Raw genomic sequence first — 16,539 nt, 5'->3', positions numbered from 1 at the left:
TTTAGATAGAAGGAACTACCTTTTACTGATGAGAAAAGAAATTCTGCCACAATCAGCCTAAAGGACAAGCATCTAGAAGAGGTAATCACGGTAATACAAACAGCATCATTTTTCTGACATTTCTCACCTACCGCTTTCATTTTAGAAATCCTTCCTTGTGGCCCAGTACATGGTTGGATGCCAAGAACTATACTGACCAAGGAAATCTCACATGAAGCCTATTTCATGATACGGGTACAAAATAGACTACTCAATAATAATAGTGATAATAATATAGTGATCAGTGTTGCACTCCATTTCCATTAGAAGGAGCTCAAACATGTTTAATTAACAAATTGCCAACCTAAGAAGATACTTATCACATGAACTTCATAAACAGAAGTACATAAAATTCATAGAAATTTCTCATCACATAAAAAATGGCATCAAACAACAAGTGTATGCTGTATAGTACAGGGAACTATGTTCAATGTCTTGTAGTAACTTAACTTATGGTGAAAAAGAATATGAAAATGAATATATGTAAGTTCCTATATGACTGAAGTATTGTGCTGTATACCAGAAATCGATACATTGTAAACTGACTATACTTCAACAAAAATTTTTAAATAACCAGCCAAAAAAAATGGCATCAGTAATCAAGCCATTTCACGGTACACCCTTCAGAAAGAGAATTAGAGCCTATTGTTTTTAATTATGAGAGGTGTTGAAAGATGAGGAGTAAATGTATTGGTATTACGCTCCAAGAGCTGAATACTCTCCTTCCTAGAAAACCTATTTCTTTACTGTTGAGTAGCAACAGAATGACAACAAGCTCCTGTTTTTCAGACGAGCAAAGGAATGGGATGTGTGTGAAAGGTTAAGGAAGAACCAAGCACACCTGCTACTTCGCTTGGACCTGGGAGGTGCTGTCCCCTTCAACAGGCTGTGAACAGCAGGGTGCTATCTGCTCACTCGGCATGTAGTGCACGTCTCCTTAAACTGTGGTGCTTTTTCATGTCCTTGTGTGGCCAGAACCACAGTAAACTCTTTAGATCTATTTTTTTTTTTCATCCTCAGCACTTAACATAGAGCTTTACACATCAATAAATGTTTATGTTAAAGGGATGATAAACTGAATATTATTTGGCACACAAAACCCTCATGCATATAAAGAGATTTTAATTTCCCATGGCTATTCTGGAACTGATCCTTCTGACCTGGTCACCTGCCTCTTGAAAAAGCTTACTTTCATTCATATCCCATTTTAAGAATTAGACATTAAACATGTTCATATATGGACTGTGAAACAGAGGTGAATGGAACTTGGCACATTCTAGACACTATGACACTGCTGTTCCCCAAAATTAGTAGACAGTCAAATTAACACTGAAATGACAATGAATAGAATTCAGTCTTCCCAAATGATTTAGAAAGATGAGCGTGATCTTGTAGAAATTCAGGATCGTTACAGTTGAAACTCTCACCATAAAACACTGCGAAAATACATTTAAGATATTTTAGCTTTTGGGTTGTTTGAATTTTGGATATAATAAACATCAGTAAGCATCTGCTGAGTATTTGTAAATGCTTTAGTAGGTCCTACTAGGTTTATTAGTCTATAATTTTAATGACTTTATTATAACCTCCTAGATACAACATACATAGGCAATATTAAAATACCAAATGCACATTTTAAGAAAGCATATAGCCTACAAATGTGTATATTAACCAGACACACAGGTCCAAAGCCTAACATGCTGAAGGTTCAACCAAATAAGCTAAACATCCTCACCACTTTACACAGGTCTCCAGGCTTATGAAAGAGAGAAAGGCCGAGAGACATGGCTGGGATTCATGCCTATTTCAGTTGAGACAGAAGCAGTAGCACACTAACTCCTACCTCTAGTCCTTGGGTTGTCTTTGCCTTCTAACTTATTTAAAACCATGCTCTCCTGCTCCTTATGCTGAAATCACCCTCTGAAAACGAATAAAGGAAAACCTCATTCAAAATGGAGGCAGGAAGGCCTGAAGGGGGAGCTCTTAGGCACATTCATCACTTGTAGCAGCTTACTTTACATAGCCCAGCAGGAAGAAGGAAGATTTTCTCCTGGCCCAGCAACAGCCCAGCCAATGAGAAGCCACCACAACCCCACTCACTCACTCTCCTCCAATGAACTTTCCTTCAAAACTGCCCCTTCCGACTTTCCCCTTCCCTCTGTAGTACAACTGCTGCTCTCCTTTGTTCTCCATACTTGCCTATGGTTCACTGCAGTTTGCATGTCCCAAATTGCAATTCTTCTATTATTCCCAAATAAACTCGATTTTGCTCACTAAACTATTTTCCTTTTTTTGTTTTAAAGGTTGACAAGCTTTAATGACTCAGAAGAAGGTTTCAACCTATCCCCATGCTCAGGAGTGTTCTGGATACATGGTGTGTAGACAACAAACACAAGCCGGGAGTCAGGAAGCCTGCTCTTGCCTCTACACAGCCAGCCCCGCCCACCAAACTCTTTAGGCCTGCTTTCCCCACCGCAAAAGAAAGGAGTTAGCCTAAGCCGGTGGTTTGCCAAATTCAGTGAGCATCAGAATTTTCTGGAGATGTTTGTGAAAAATGTAGTCCCTCTTTGCACAGCTGGCCCCAGAGATTTTGATTCTGTAAATCTAGGGTAGGGCCCAGGGACCTGGGTTTCTTCCCACCCACCCACCCACGCACCACCAGAGGCTGTGGTGAGTGAAAGCAGAGGATTGCTCCCTGGTTCCCAGGTGATGGCAGAGGTCCCTCCACCCTCTAGAATTCGGACTCTACTCAAGTGCAGAGGGTGGGCAGACAACTCAGTGAAAAGTTCATAATTTGTCATACAGTTTAATTTCTAGGCTTCCAAAATCAACTGTTCAGGTTCTTAGTCAATTTTCAAAAACTTACTATGTAGAAACAACCTGCGTTCATTTTACCATTTTTCCAGAGCATTCACTGTCCCCACAGGGAAGCACCTTATTCCACTTAGAGAGAATTAAAACTTTTAATCTCCAAATCCAATGTATTTGACATCTAAAGAAGAGAAGATGGTCAGGAAAGACTATTAGAGGCCTGTTAGTAGATTCATTTTCTAAAAACCAACACAAATCATTTATTTGAAGAAGGAAACGTTCTTTCAATTAACTGCAAGGTTTCCTTCTTTAATATCCTACTAGCAAATCTTGGACAAAAAATGTCTGAAACAATTCCTCATAAAGATACACAGTCTGGGATTTCACTTTATCATTGTGAGGTTTTCAACAGGAGGGGGGAAATGTGTTTTCTTAATAATGATGGTTAGAAAAACACATTTTTTTGGAGGATGCCAAAACTGGACTCTCACAACTGACATTATGAGGAGAAAAATAGAGCCACGAAGGAGAGACGAAAAATAATTAATTAAAATAACTAATTAGAACTTATTTACATATTATATTTTCATGTACTTTCAAACAGACTTTTCAACAACGTTTCTAAATTAAAAGGCATTTGTAGTAAGGAACACTCCACATGTTGGATCAAAGCAAATACATTCTTCCCAGTCTCTTTTTGAAACTTTTCAGAGTGTGTTCAATTCACAGGAACAAAAAACTATCTCACAAGGGAACCCACTGGCCTTTTTTTTTTTTTTTTATTGCTTCCCACCCCACTTCAAATCTTTAATGAACACAAGGTCTGAAGAGCTTAGCTTCCCTTCTGATACACTTTAGGAAACAAATGTCACCATTTAAACAAAATCCTATTTGCCGCATGTACAGTCCATTTCCCAAGTAGTCTCTCACTAAAGACACCCAAAAGAATCTGTTGCTGGGGGGCTGAAGCAGAAATGTTGGCAGGATTCTCCACAAAGGCAGTCTTTCTTCTAATAAGTGTACCTAGTTGGCTCGACTGGCTGCAATGAGGTGCCACTGAAGCTTGAGGAGAAGCCAACCACCTTCTCTCTATGTCCTGGCTGCTGACTGCAGCTCTCCTCCCCTGGGCCAGCAGGTGGAAAATCCATGGGCACAAGAGAAAAATAGCAAGGGCTGTGGCTGGATCCAGGTGATTCTCTCTCACTAAGGAAAGAACTTGCCCAATGCTTTCTAAGTGTGGCCAGTCACGCTACCTCCTTCGCCGCAGCTGGTGAGGTAAATCCAGTATTTTCTATTTAGAAGGTAGAAATGCTCTAGGAAAGGAACAGGGGCAAATAGAGAGAAGGGAAGGTGCCTTTGTAAAAGGGAGGAAAGGAGATAGTGAGATTTTCATTTGCTCTGTTAAGAGAAAAAATAAGACTGGCAAGTTGCATACCCTCTTTTACTGTGCACACAAGGGGTAAGGAGCAATGGCCACAGGAGAGGGTAGCTAGGGAACACCCAGTCCCTGCCTCCTCCCTCCCACTCGGTGATCTGGTGCGCGATAGTGTGCTATGGTGAGCACTGGGTAAATGATAATTGAAGGCCTGGAGCCCAATCAGATGCTCTAGAGATCAGATTTTCCAAAATGGAGGAAAACAGAAATGGGGGTTCAATGATCTATTGTTTTACAAGAATTAGGGGGAAAAAGTCATGAAGAACTTAACTTTCCTAGCTTACAGTCTATAACCACTGGCTCATTAAGCAAATGTTGTTGAATATGTACTTTTTAAAATAAGCTGTCACATTGGGTATACAGCAGGAAATTCTCTTCAGTGAGCCTAGGGTTAGCACAGAGCTGGGCACGGTGTTTAAACAAGGGATTGCTGGACACAGGGCAGAAGCAATTTTTGCAATATAGCTGTGGTATCCACTAAGGGAAATTGAAGCAAAGCAAACCTGGGCCCCAGACTTGCATCGTCCACTAGAAGGGGACAGAGCTGGCAGGTGAGACTGAGCACACGTGTGTTCACAAGCTAACACAGGTGGAACTAAGGCTGAAGAATTCTACATAACTGTAGTAACTACATGGGAATAGAAAGAGGGCAAGGGTACGGGATACTGAGAAACACCTACTTAGAAATAAGTGATCTAAAACTTTCCCTATCAAGCATTCGAGTTACTCTGTGTCTTTGGGACCAGGTGGTGACTCATAAAGTAGGAGACACCTACTTAGTCATAAATCAATTAAGACATGAAATATTTGGATTAGAGAATCAGGCACATGAAAACAAATGCCTCTGAGGATGCATTTTGTCTGTTATAAGGAAAACAGTATCCACAAGCATCTCAAATGAAACTAAAGGAACAAAAGGGGAAATTAAGAAAAAGCAATTGTGTCCCATCTCTAATTGCTAATATGAATAGTATGGCACGTGGCTGGTAGCCCCTTTGTTTGGTATACAGACTCACTTTAGATGGCAATACTTCAAAATTATTTTCTCCATGAGGTTTTAAGTCCTCTAGTAGTGAATTCTCTTCACAGGGGATGAAAACTCCATGGTTGGGAGGGAATACACATACTCAAATACAATCCTGAAATGTACTGACTGGTTGTTTCCAAAGCTATACTGAAATTCATTTCTGTTCGTTAGGAAAGCATTTTTTTCTGGTGGGCTTCATATTATGTTTGTCTATAAGTGGCTTTCATGGCAGTGAGAGACTGTAAAGAGAAACTGTCACTCATTGTTGGCCAAAACTTTGACTCAAAAAGTTGGGCTACACAGTTGGAGGGCTGACACACGTCAAAAATGTAACACTTGGAAGGAAACTGTTGTTACTGTGGCTGACACACATTTAGGATAATTTAAGCTGGCACTTGTAGAATGGACTGTAGCTGTTGCTAGGACAGCTATGTCCTTAAGAACATAACAGAAGTAAGTAACGCCTTTTGAAACAGATGCACCTAGCTAAAGAATTTTCCTTTCAACACAGCAAGATGGCAAATATTATGCTTGTAAAGTATGAGCACCATGCCTGGATACAGGGAGTATTCAGTATTCAGTACACATTATATCTAGAGAGACAGACAGAGGAAACAGACTAACAGACATCAGCTGTCCAAGACAGAGGTCATCTATGAAGTATAATCATGTGTTACTTGCATTATACTTGCAAGATTAAGGCAGCCAAAGAACGATCTTTAAAAAGCCTAATCCGAATACTAAATGGTTTAAAATTTAAAGTATTCTACAAGCTGTTAGGTGAGGTTTTGTTTTTTTTTTTTTTTGCAATGAATATTTAAATTGGTTACAAAACAAAAACAGACTCACAGATATAGATAACAAATATATGGTTACCAAAGGGGAAGGCAGGGAGGGATAAATTAGGAGTCTGGGATTAACAGATACACATTCCCATATATAAAACAGATAAATAACAGGGATTTACTGCATAGCACAGGGAACTATATTCAATATCTTGTAACAACCTACAATGGAAAAGAATTTTTAAAAAAGAATATAGATATATATGTATAACTGAATCACTTTCCTGTATACCTGAAATGAACACAATATTATACTTCAATTTAAAAATTATACTTCAACCAATTACATTTTAATTTAAAATTTTTTCATTGGTAAGTCAGTTTCAGTTTGTATGTTGTAGTAACAGTGCTAGAGGTACTATATTTAACAAAGAAATGAAGTGAAAAAATCACATCAGGTAATTCTGCTGATTGAAAATACAGGTAGCACGCCTGGGAGGCCCACAGATCTGTCTCTTGCTTCAGCGATTTCAGATGGAACAGGCCCCGGGACACCCCTTCTTCCTGCCTCTGACCACCCTCCTACTTCTCTTCTAGTCACAACCTCCACGATCATTTCCTTGCCATCCTCTGCCTCCAGGACCAGCTGACACCGTTTTTTGTGGCTAGCTCCTTACTGCCGACCAGATTTGTCAGAATTTTTCCCGCAAGGCGGAGGCCGCTGACAACTGCCTGGTCAACCATCTGCGGGCCTCCTGCACCCACCTCTCTCTGGGCGTCTATTTCTGCTGCGACACTGTGGCTCTGGAGGATATGGACCACTCCTTCTGTGAGTTGGCTCAGGAGAAGCACAGGGCACTGAGTGTCAGCTGAAGGTGCAAAATTAGCGTGGCAGCTGCACCCTCCTCCAGGACATGCAAGGGCTCTCCCAGGATGCGTGGAGTGAGGCTCTGGTGGAGAAGACCCTGTGTCAGGTCCTGCGGGATCTGCATACCCTGGGTTCTTCCCGCACTGACTTCCAACTCTGTGACATCCTGGAGAGCCATTCCCTAGATGAGGAGGTGAAACCCATCAAGAAGATGGGCTGCACGTGACTAACCTCGCAGACTGGGCCAGGTGAGACGGTTTAGAAGGCTCACCCTCCAGCAGGACTAAAAGCCCCCAGAGCCCAGTGGACTTTGAGGGATTGGTGTCAGGATTTCTGCCCCCTGCAGCCACTAGGCAGTTTTTTGTTGTTTTTTTTTTTAAACCACCCTGGAGCCCTCCCCTGAACTGTGGACCAAACGGAAACAATAAAGCTTTTTTGCAGCCAAAAAAAAAAAAAAAAAAAAAGAGAAAGAAAAGAAAAAAGCTAAAGATTTTCTACCCTTGCTAAACTCTATAATGTTTATTTGTTTAATCTCATGGAATGTTGTTATTAAGATTATAAATCATATGAAATAAATTAATAAATACAAAGTAGGTTCCAACTCAAGTTGAGAAGTCTCAAGATTTATTGGTCTTTCAGGGAAACAATGATTGAGAACTTAGAGTCAATATTTAGTCAAAATTTATCTTGAAAGGCAATAAATCTTGATTTTTGCTAAGGCAAGTAAGTAAATATGTGCACTGTTAGAGAGATTCTGACTGCTTTTCTATCTACTAAACAGCTACATTGAGTTACAAATATAATGATCTGTGACATAGATTTTCATTTCCAAAGAAATGTTTTAAGTTGTTGAGTTACTTTTCACCTTTCTTATGATAAGATGCTTCAACATCAGCATTTATAGTAGTGTAGGATAAGAAAAGTTATGGAGTATAGAATAATGAAATGTTATAAATTCAGCATCTAGTATATTTAAATCAGTCTAAATTTAGTATTTTTTATACTTGCTTTCCTCTTAATTTCTCATTAACTTCCATGCCTGCCTGCTCTTTTCCTAAAGACTTTTACGAAAATGGCAAGAAATTTAAAATGGAAACAATAAATAAATAGGCAAATGGATGAACAAATACATCGTAACTACTAGATGCCAGGCTTTATTATAAGCACTTTACACACACATTCCTTTAATTCTCTTATCATTGGATGAGGCAAGTATTATCCCTATTTTACAGATGAAGAAATTGGGACAGAAGATGATACAGTAATTCTACCCACGGCTGTGCCTCTAGTAAAAAAGGCAGGACCTAAATGAAGTGGCTGATAGGGCACTTCATAAGCAAAATCAATGAACTATATAGGTGAATTTCCACGTAGCCATCTCCACATGGAAGATATCTCCAAAATTGTCTCCTTGTGGATGACAATACAACAAGCACAAAAAATATGAGTTAATTATACGAAAGAACGTGACTTAGTTCATCAGTGCCTTCATTGGACCCCACAAGCATTAGCATCTCCTCTGAATATGAAGGGTGAAGGGGAGACAAGATTACAGATCTGTGAGGTGGGAAGCAGAAGACAGTAAGAGGTGAGAAAGGAAGAAGCAGCAGTCACTCTAATTGTGGAGATCGAGGAGGGCTGTGTAGACATAGGGGCATTTGAGCTGGGCCTTGAAGAAAAAAGATTGTGGAAAAGGAAGGCTCAAGTCAGAAAAATGGAGCTTGTTTGGAAAACACTGACGATTCTTGTCTGAAGCTCACTGTAAGTGGAGGGGTTTTGGGAAAAGAGCTTGGAACGATAACCTGAAGCTAGAACATAAGAATGCTGAATGCTCAGGAGAGGAGTCCTTCCTAATCAATACAGGATTAGCATTAATGAGTAAGACAGAGGGACAGTAGAGCTGTTAGAAGCAGACAGCAACACGAGCTTTGCAAAGATTAACTGGCAAGAAAACACTGGAAGGAGAGAGAACTAGGCTCTGTAATAAGTTATTTCACCAGTCTGAGCTTCAGTGGGCAGTGGGCTTGGGAGCAGGAAGGGGGAAAAAGAAGGTGATACTGCGGAAATAAAATGCAAATAATCGGGTAGCTGACTCACGGGGAAAGCACGGCACAGGGATGGTCAGAGACGGTCAGAAATGCCCATGAGAAACCTACCAGTCAGAAGGGGCAGATGGTTTAGAGGAGAAAAAGCTGTTTGTTTGAAGCATTAAATAGATATTTAAAAAGTTCAAAAATTTTGAACTAGCTGATCAAGTGACACCTAAAACTCAGCTGAGAATAATCCCCCTTTATTGTATAAATCAACTTGAATTCGATTTTCTGTTACTTGTGACTAAAAGCAGCTGATATACTTATACTGAATGATGGTTGGTGAGGGTTCTATTTCTACAACCTACCATTACTTAAATCTACCCATTAAGATACGGAGCTCTCATTATAAACCATTAGGTGGTACAAAATAATCAACGTGTATTTCAGTAGAAATACTTTATAAAGAAGTGAGGAAGAGCTGCAGGAGGAAGGGAGACATAGTTGGCTGCCCTTGTTTCTTGATAGCACAGTGATTCTCAGCCAGGGGAGATGTTTGTCCCAACAGGGGACATCTGCAATATCTAGAGACATTTTTGGTTTTCAGAAAAGGGTGAGTAGGGGTAACTACTGGCATCTAAAGGATAGAGGCCAGGGATGTTGCTAAACATCCCTCAACGCAAAGGACAGCCTCCCACAACAAAGAATTATCTGGCCCCAAATGTCAACAGTGCCCCTGTAGAGAAACCCTGTGACAGCATGAAGACGACAGGGCAAAATAAAAGATCCACGTACTGACCCTACTTAATCACCTTTCTCTGCAAGCAATGGATATGCCTCTATTACAGGGAGAAGGGAGAGCCCTTTCACCAGCTCTACTTTCTTTATGTGAAGAAAATGATTCATGCTGCTAGGTTAGCTTAGACGAAAGAGGTGCCATCAAAGGGAGGCCCTGTCCGCACTGCACCACCATCTACGAAACTACCTGCTAGAAACATCTGCTCCAAGCCTGGGGCTCTTTTTTTCATCAATTAATCCTTCTGGTGAAAAACTTGCTACCAATAACTCTTACTTTAAAAACAGCTGCTGAAACAGAAAGGCCAAACTAAGCAGATTATTTTAGACACGAAGGCTTCTGGTGGTGGAATAATGCTCCTCTGTCACAGTTTACATCCTCACCCCCCATCAGTTCTGTCCTAAACTTGGAGGTACCGGGATCCCCCACATGGTACCCCTGCAATCCTAGACAGAGAAGGGAAGGCAATCTCACCATCCTTGTAACAAGGTGAACGTGGGGCTGGCTAACTTGGAACTCACACACTGAAAGCTTTTGGGGAAGACATCTTCTTAAATAAACTATCTCACTGGAATGTTCCTCTGAACCATATTAGAGCCCGAGGCAAACAGAAAAATCAGCCATTCTGATCCCATCTCTATTAAAAATTTTGTATTTTGTTCATCATGGACTTTTCGGTATTCATTTTGATTTTTAAATAATACTACATTACAATAAGATTTATCTTGGTTAATGAGGGGTTTTTTTGGCATTCCCTTAAATTTTGTGCCCAAAACAAGTGCTTCATTCCCCTCACCCTAATTGCAGCTCTGCTCTGAACCCTTTCTCCTCACAGAGAATCCATCGTGTGCCTTAGTTATATTCTTTCTACAGTGATTTTCCCTGGTATTTTATATTATATAAACCACCATTAACTCTTCTTGTCATTCCCCAGTGACATCTCTATTATGATTGCTTCAAAAGGTCAATAACCTCTTATGGGCTTAGAAGTTCAGATTATCTGTCTGATTTACTTGAAAAGCAACCTGTCTTTCCTTATTCGTCCTGGAACTTGCGTTTCCTTCCAGTGTGTACATAGAAGGCTATGCCTGTATCAGTCTCATCTGGTCAGCAGCTTTTGTCACCTACACTGTCCCACCAGGGTCCCCTCTGACTTCTCTTCCACGTCACTCTCCATTCTTAATGCCTGTTTCTCCTTCCTTACTTTGGGAAACTCTCATCTCTTTGAACTTTACAGTATTTTTAAAACACAACCTTTCCTCTTCTTTGCTAAAACCTCAGAAAAAACCCGACAGCATCTCTTACAGTAATTTCTACTTGAGCTATTTTAGTAATGACAACAATTTGATAAAATTAAAGTCTTGAGAGTGGATCCGAGTAGTACTAGGAACAGCCTCAAAGTGAAAAAGATCACTTTCATCAGCTTCCTTTATGTCCATGCCTGAATTCCTTCATTTTTACCCCAGACCAAATTCTTTATGTTCTAGAAGATTTAGGAACTGCCTTGGTCTACTTTCATTGTTTATTCTCTTCCCTATGCCTTCTTTGGCCTGCTTTCCAAGCTTTTCTGCCTCTCTAAAAACAGAGGTTTGCAATCACCACCAAGGCTAATCTTTTAACTATATGGTTAGTACATAAAGAAGATAGGCTGCTTTTATCAGGATATTTAGGTGGTAGGCAAGACACAAAAAACACTTACAACTCAGAAGCAATCCTAGACAATACACAAATGAGTAAGTGTGGCTATGTGCCAATAAAACTTTCATTTATGGACGGGGGCGGGGGGGGACCACCTACAAGTAGGAAATGCCTATTCCTTGGTAGTCATGTTGCATTTAAAAGGAATTTCCTAGAGTAATATTCCCAGCTTCTCTCCCCACTGCTTATCCAGCCCTCCTCACAGATAAAGAAATGAGACATTGGACTGAGGAGTTCAGAAGAAGGACCTTGGCATGCTCAGCTTGGCCTGCAGGGAGCAGTTTTTCTGTGTGCTGTAGCAAGAGGACATGGCCCTAGGGACTCCAGTTGTGACCATGTGAATAAGTCTTTCAAATTTAAGGGGCCATTAGATGATACTCTCTGTGACCTTTCAGCAATGCATACTTTGATCTCCATCTTCCTGACCCCTAGGAGCAGAAGGAAGAGGTATGATCTATTAACCCTGTAAAGCCTCTGTATGGATGATGGCTCTGACAGGCAGCATCGCATCATGGGAGTGGGGAGAAAAGAGGACGGTAATCAGGCAACCAGAACACGCCTGCTGGTGGGTGAAGATCACTGAGAGGAGGATCACAAAGGATGGTTGGGCTCAAGGGGCAGCCAGGAAACCCTCCACATGATTGAGCACCTCTTACTCAGTTAAAATTTCTCATCCTAACAATGGATGCAAAACATCATTTTCCTAAAGATCTCCCAACCATTTTTAAGCCACAACAAGACCTCTCTTCATCCAAGAGATCATGTGGGGAAACTCCTCTCCCATGTTTGCTGGGGGAAAACATGCAGTGATATATAATATTTGGCACTTTTGGTTCAGCTGACATTTCGTAACATTTGAATTGTACGTAGTCAAGACAGTTTAATCTTCCCTCAAGTTACAGCATTGAAGATGCTGACCTGCAAGACTGTGAAAAGGCTAGCTTGAGGATGTATAATAAATCAGCGGCAGGGCTATAAACAGAGGACCTTGCTCTTGTGCTCCTAATTTATTACTTATCCTACTGAGTCTAGATGCTTCCCAGCCACCAAATTATGTGTGTCTATTGTTTTCTCTGGTCTCTAAAAAGTCTGGGGGTTGAGAACATCTTTACTGGTAAAGATGGAGAAAGAGACCAAGATTTTCAAACTAAGAGGTATAGAACTCGTGATTTGCGAGGGAAGGGACTTTTAGCGAAGCTTTTGGTTCAGCGTGATTTACTTGCTTTACAAAAATATGGGCAAGACACAACCTTTGGTATATTGGTACATACCTCTTTAGAATGATGACTATAGTTAACAAAACTGTATTGTACACTTGAAAGTTGCTAAGAGAGTAGATGCTAAAAGTTCTCACTACCAAAAAACAACAGCAACAATAACAAAAAAACTATGCGAGGTGATGGATGTGTTAATTAACCCTACTGTGGTGTAATCATATCACAATATACACATATATCAAATCATCACATTGTACATCTTAATGTTACAGAATGTCATATATCAAATGTATCTCAATAAAGCTGGAGAAAAAAGATGAATAAGTTCTGGAAATCTACTGTACAGTATGGTGACTGAAGTTAACAACACTGTATGGTATACTTGACAGTTGTTAAAAGAGTAGATCCTAAATGTTCTCACTGTCAAAAAAAAATAAAGAGGTAACTGAGGTGATAGATGTCTTAACTAACCTTAATGTGGCAATCATTTCATGATGTACATGTAAATCAAATCATCACACTGTATCTCAAACTTACACAACGTTACTTGTGAATTATGCCTCAATAAAGCTGGAAATAAAAAAGAAAGTGATTTTCAGTCTTTTAGAAACTGATACAAGTCTACATGTCTTTGGTTTAGGAATCCTAGCTCCTGTCTAAAAGTATATATAGCATACACTAAATTGTTTTCAGTTAAAGATAATACATAACATTCACTGTTAATCACTTTATAATGTAGCCATTTAAAAAGGAGACACTTTATTTGAAACCAAGATTTGAGAGTGGATCACAAAGTCACTGGATGTGTCCATCATCCCCTAACCCTGAGCTGGGGCTCTGGGAGACCTGCAGCCAGGCTGGGCAGTTCACAGTCAGCCAGTTTCTTATCTATTTCCAAAGCTGCTTGTTCCCAGAGAGACCCAGGAAGAACTCGCCCCTCCCCAGGTGGATGCAGGCAGTGCTGGAAGGCACACCCCAGCAGCTCACTGGAAATGCGGGAACAGGGTGAGGAGGCTGTGCCTTCCTCATTCTCTGAGGGGCAACCACATACATCACTCATCTTCCCTTCATCCAGGTTCCATTTTTGCTGTGGAAACAGCCCACTCAATATCCTGTGCTGCTGTGTAACAAAGAATTGTCTGGTCTTTCTTCCTGGATCCTGGCAGGGAGCTTCTAAAACCCTTGGAATTTCCTGAGTGACACAAGTATCTTTATTATTCATAAGCTCCTTGGATCACAACTGAGTTAATGCTAATGAGGTGAGTCCTGGTGGGCTACTAAATACCTTTAGGATGTGGAGTGGTCACCAGAAGGATCAGCCACAGGATTAGAGATGTGGGACTATGAGTCAGCCTGACCTCAGGGGAGGGAATGGGAGCTAGAGACTGAGGTCAGTCACAAAGTCAATGTTCCATCAATCGTGCCTATATAGTGAAACCCCAATAAAAACTCCAGATGCTGAAGCTCTGTGGAACATCCTGGTTGATGAACACATTGAGGTGCTGAGAGAGTGATGTGCCCTGATTCCACAGGGAGAGGTCATGGAAGCTCTGTTTGGAGCCCTCCCAGACCTTGCCCTCAGAGTCTCTTCATTTGGCTGTTCCTGATTTGTATCCTTTCTAATAAAACTGTAATCCTAAATCCAGTCATCCCTCAGTATCCACGGGGGACTAGTTCCAGGATCCCCCCACGGACAACAAAATCTGCAGATGTTCAAGTCCCTTATATAAAATGATGTAGTATTTGCATATAACCTGCACATAGCCTCCCGTATACTTTGTCATCTCTAGATTACCTATAATACCTAATATAATGCAAATGATATATAAATAGTTGCTGGTACTCAGCAAATTCAAGTTTTGCTTTTGGGAACTTTTTGGAATTTTTTTCCAAGTAATTTCCATCTGCAATTGGTTGAATTCGCAGATGCATAACCCACAGATATGGAGGGCCAACTGTGTAGTGCTTTCCTGAGTTGTGGGTCATTGTAGCAATTTATCAAACCTGAGGAGGCTGTAGAAACCCCCAAATTTGTAGCCAGTCAGTCAGAGTGCAGGTGGCCTGAGGACACCCTGAACTTATGGCTGACATCTGCAGTGGGAGCAATTTTTTTTTGGTCTAATTTTAGTGAGATATAATTGACATACATCATTGTGTAAGTTTAAGGTGCAGAGCATAATAGTTTGACTTATATATATTGTGAAATGATGTGGGGGAGGGAGTCCTGTAAAGGATGGAGCCCCTAACTCATGGGGTCTGCACTCACTCTGGGTGATTGAGGCCAGAACTGAATTACAGTACACCAACTAGAGTTGAAACAGAACATGCAAAGGCTCTGAAAGTTTCCACAGTCAAATGAAGGAAGGAAAGAAGGAAGGAAGGAAGGGAAGAAAGAAGGAAAGAAAGAAAGAACGAACGAACAAACTCCCTGGAAACTGTTAAGATCATAACTGTTTGCAAAAAGGATAAGTTTGGGGTCCATCACCTAATAATATTTTTAAACAACCTAGATGATTGAATAGAGGACACATTAATTACATCCTCAGATGGTCTACCTAGGGTTCCTAGAAAAGACGGTGGAAGCAGGAAACCCAACGATGGGAGTCAGGAGGGAAGGTTCAAAACAGAATGATCAGAAATATTTAGTGCACCTACTGTGTGCCAGATGCAGAGTTAGGGAGACAGCAATGAACAAGACAACTCAGCCCTTGCCATTACAGCATTTGCAGTCAAGTGGAGCAGATAGATATTAAATACACACACCAATGACAATATAACCTTGATTATGACAAGCACTAGAGTAAGAGGTATTAGATCGGCATGACAGCGGAGGGAGCTAAAAAGTCCTGAGTCAGTCTGAGGGGTTGGTTGGAGGAGGGACTCTCGAGAAAGGAAAATTTAAGCAGTGACCTGAAGAAAGAGTTGGGGGTAGTGATAAGAGTAGCAATATGCTAGGGAGAGGTGACTGCATGCACATGGGAAGGCTCCGAGGCAAGAGGGAAGGGAGTGGTGTATCTGAGGAACAGACTGAAATCAGTATGGCTGGAACTCAGTGTGGGAGTGAGTCACAAGAGAGCAAGAGTGGCAGGTTAGGGGGTGAGCGGGGCCAAATCACGGGTCATGATGCTGGTCTCCATGTCAAAAGAAGGGGGAGCCACTGAAACACTGAGTCAATCTGAATTTTAATAAGATCACACTTGCTAAAGTTACGACAAGATTTGTTAAAGGTTAGAATGGCAGCAGGAAGCCCAGTTAGGAAGCCATTATAGTCATCCAGGTGAAGGATGACCAGCTGGGAGCAAAGAAGGTGAGGGAGGTAAAGTCTGTTCTCAAAATTCAAATACTAAATCTGCCTATCAAGTGTAAAATAAAAACTAGGCATAACATTAGGATGTTTAAAAAAAAAAGCCAGAACGTGGGTCAAGGACTTGAACTAATCTCCTCCTTCACTTGTATTCCACTGGGCAGAACCCTAACAGAATATCACTGCGCATTCTATAATGTAATGACAATATGGAAACCCAGAGATTATCAGCAGATTGATATTTCAGTTGTTAAAATGCTGGACATACTTAGAAGAAACTTAAAGGAAATGTGCTTATATAACCTCAAAAAAACTGAAATATGGTTTGATTTCATGCACTAAGAAAATTCTATGGGCTAGGCCGGAGGTTTCTCAAACTTTGTATTCATGCAAATCAACTAGAAAGACTGAAATCTCTAGGCCCGATCCTAGAGATCCTGACTTTGACAGGTCTAGGGAAGAGTACAGCCAGAGCTGCCCACGTCACTCTTATGATTCCGATGCACATGGTGTTCCAATCACAGTCTGA

General features: G+C 40.8%; 1 protein-coding gene across 3 annotated transcripts in view; it reads right to left on the bottom strand.

Moving 5' to 3' along the window:
- Positions 1 to 16,539, bottom strand: part of PLEKHM3 (pleckstrin homology domain containing M3) — a 158,490-nt gene that overhangs the window by 92,235 nt on the left and 49,716 nt on the right. The window lies entirely within an intron of this gene.

Source organism: Camelus dromedarius, chromosome 4 (genome assembly GCF_036321535.1).
Source record: "Camelus dromedarius isolate mCamDro1 chromosome 4, mCamDro1.pat, whole genome shotgun sequence".
Lineage (NCBI taxonomy): Eukaryota > Metazoa > Chordata > Mammalia > Artiodactyla > Camelidae > Camelus > Camelus dromedarius.
This window is presented reverse-complemented; position numbering and strand designations above follow the sequence as displayed.